Source organism: Pinus tabuliformis, chromosome 1_1 (assembly GCF_031772625.1).
Source record: "Pinus tabuliformis cultivar Carrire ecotype Pingquan chromosome 1_1, CPIR1, whole genome shotgun sequence".
Taxonomy (NCBI): Eukaryota; Viridiplantae; Streptophyta; class Pinopsida; order Pinales; family Pinaceae; genus Pinus; species Pinus tabuliformis.
The window spans coordinates 628776587-628780136 of record NC_142297.1 but is presented as its reverse complement, the minus strand read 5'-3'; the positions used below and the strand labels follow the sequence as shown (position 1 = coordinate 628780136).

At 33.0% G+C, this 3550-nt stretch overlaps 1 long non-coding RNA gene across 1 annotated transcript; it reads right to left on the bottom strand.

The window, feature by feature from the left end:
• Positions 1–502: 502 nt before the first annotated feature.
• Positions 503–1096, bottom strand: LOC149214892 (uncharacterized). The gene is made up of 3 exons (XR_016250438.1): positions 1004–1096; positions 723–839; positions 503–622 (listed from the first exon to the last, which is right to left on the bottom strand). It is a non-coding gene; the product is annotated as an uncharacterized LOC149214892 (long non-coding RNA).
• Positions 1097–3550: the final 2454 nt, after the last annotated feature.

Genomic DNA, 3550 nt, shown 5'->3' with positions numbered 1-3550 from the left:
ATATTAAAACTGTCCTTGTAGCCCCTTTATAGATAAAACAATGGCTAAAGTTATATTATTGTAGCCTAAGTCATTTAAATTTGCTGGAATGTTTAGCCTTCAAAGTAGCAAACCTAGTGGGTTTAGTGAGAGCAATGCTAGTTGAGCATATATGCTCTATGTATTGTTTGCGTGATTTGAACCCACGTGCTTTCAAGTCCTTTGGCGTGATTTTGGTCCTTTTAACCATAGCATCAACATTTATCTTTTTTGTCTGTGGAAATTAAAACATTATCAATAAATATCAAAATCCACATAGATATAATGAAAATATGCTGACCATGTAACGAATATGAAAAGACATTTCATTGACTAGCTATCAATAAATATCAAAATCTATATAGATATAATGAGAATATGGTGAACATGTAACGAATATGAAAAGAAAATGCATTAACTAGTCATAAAAAAATATGTCAATGTTATTATGAGCTAAGATATGTAGTATATAACTTACCTCTCTTAATTTATCTTGAAGTCTAGGTGAATGCCGCAATGGTTGAGGAGAATGTGATTTTTGCTGAGTATCATGTCCACCATCATACATGTGCAAAGGTGTTTTAGGAGATGTATATTCATTACTCTGAACATTAGATTATACATAGATATAAGTATGTGACTCAAAAAGAATTAAATGTAAAAATATGATAAAATTATAAGAGTATAAATAAATATAGTCTTACCTTGCATTGTGACATTGGACATGAAGATGGTTGTAGCATTTGAACCATTTCATTTCCATTCTTCTTAAGGCTTCTACAAGGGGTTTTCATTGATTGTGATGGTTCCAAAGGGAACACCTGCACCATAAATAAGAAATAACACACACACACATAATAAAAAAAATCAAAGATAACAATATATAATACAGAACATCCATTTCTCATCCCGTCATTATGGTAAAACATAACAATTTATATATTAATATTTTCGGTGGAATAGGTTATATGGATTAAAAACTTACTGGCCCAGTAACCCCTTGAAAACCTTGAAATCTAGGTGAGCGTCGCAATGGTTGGTGGCTTGAATTTGGGGAATTTTGTTGATTAGGCTATGCATATCAATAACAATGAGAAATTAGTATACAATTATAATAAATATAAATATTATTTAATGTTAAAATGTCTAAAAAATTAATATATGCAAAAAAATGGACTCAACTGTGTTGTCATTGTCCTAATTAGTTTCATCAAAGTTTAATATATGGTTGTGCCCATCTGATCCTTCTTCCCCCACATCATCGGGAACCCCAGTGCTTGCTTTCTCTTTTAAAGCAATATCTATGTGCTTCATTGTCTCCATGCGTCTACGAGGTAGACTCTGATCCCAACGTTGAATTTTTTCACAAATCCTTTGCTTTGAAGTATCATTAAGCTGATCAAATGTAACAACTGACTGTGAAAACAAGTTTCAATGAATTTAGTCCACAACAATAAATTAATATTAATAGAAAACATATACAGATAAATACTAATAAATACTTACAGCTGAAAGAATTTCTTCATTGACAATATTAATAAAAAATCATATACAAATAAATACTAATAAATACTTACAGCTGAAAGAATTTCTTCATTGACAAATCTTTTATATGCTTGTTTTCGTGCACGACATAGCCTTGCATCTAAATCATATTGTATTTTGGCATTTTGCCTTTTAACTACACTTGTTGATTTGACCGCCCATGTAGCATTTGCATCTCTTACTCGACCTCTTTGACGTGGAGGAATTGGTGGGAGATTGTGGGTGGTAGCGCGATGATGATTAAGGCCAGATAGCTTAGATCGACTCAAATTCCCCGCACAGCCACCAACAAGACAAGTGAACACTTGCTTGGTGCCTTTGATATTTACCTCCCATTCATGTCTAATTTCCTCCATTTTCTTACTTCCTTATAAATGAATATGTAAACAACAATGTTGTTAAAAACATCATAAAAACACATTAAAATAAAAATCAATATTCATATCTATTTTTTTGTGGTCACTGTTGCACATCCGGCAAGGACAAAGTCTGCCAGTGCTTTCATCAACTGATTTTAGTCTGAATATCTAAAGTGTTAATATTTAATGTAAATAATGTCAACTCTCATTTCTTCCTATTTCCATGTGTACCTCATTTCTTTATTTCTCCATTTATACTTATTAGATCAAATTTATCTACTGTTTCCACTGTGCATATATACTCACAGTGTTAATAACTAAACAGATTCCTTAACAACAATATTCCACATTTATTAGACTATGCAATTGTTTTGTGATTTTTTACTATCGTTTTCCATTTCTCCATCCAAACAGATGACACCAGTTTCATCTACCGACATACACGTTTAAATGGGTACCCTGTAATTAAGATGTAAACCAGTGATTATTTAATGTTGGTTGCGTGATATGAGTTCATACAATATAGAAGACATTCTATTACAGAAGTAGATATTAATCTATGAAGGAAAAACATACTCATATCATGCAACCAACATTATGGATGGTGATGACATCATTTTTATTATTTAATTAAAAATGAACTTTTCTGTGTACGTATTTGCGTTGATAGAGTCTATGGATGGATAGAGTCTATGGATGTTGACGATATCATTATCATTAGTAATTAAAAAAAGGTTATAGACTATGGTTGCTATAGGCGCAACCCTTGTTTCAAAATTATGCCGGTGCTTGATACAAAATTATGCCAATGATGGTTGAATTCTAAAGTAATTAATTTATAATTTCACAGCTAAGATATTTGAATGCCAATGATGGTTGAATGCTTGTGAGTAGTTGTTAAGGAATCTGTTTAGACATTAGCTAAGATATTTGACAGGTAAATCACCCATCAAATTCCATCCTGATGAGTAGTATAAGTTATTTATTGGATTTATTCTATATTGTCGTACATGAATCGTAATTGATCATCAGAAATAAAATTTGAAAAACAATGGTTATATCGAGGTTACCCTTTATACAAGCTATATCATAATTACATCATATACAAGAGTTCTATTACAACGAGCAAGTGATACGAGCTAAGATAGTATGAGTGCCATGAAGCTGAGCCATCTATTCAATATAGATAGAACGTGTAATGAACAAGTGATCGAATAACAAAATGTATAACCCAATTTAGTCTCGATGAAGAGAGAGAAATGCACGAAATCTTAGGGATGGGAACACTCAAGTTGTCACACCTAACCACCTTCCCTCCGACCTTCTCCCTTTCCTGCCTTCCTTCCAGCTTCTCTCTGATATTTACCGAGCGAGAGCTGGTCCAACCTGTTTTGCTACAATGTGAGGTGGTCGAACCCGTGATCCTAGAGTGTGGAGCGATAATTTGAAGATAGACCTGGCAATACAGCTGATACCTTTTACCCTTGACTTTCCTACTTGAATGCGCAGGAAGGTTGATGAAATGGGTGGCCCCCCGTACCAGAGGTGTGGGAGTCAGTTTTGTTTAAAAAAATTGTAAAATGATCATGAATTTTTTTGAAACTGTAACAACTATCAGCTTTCCTCCA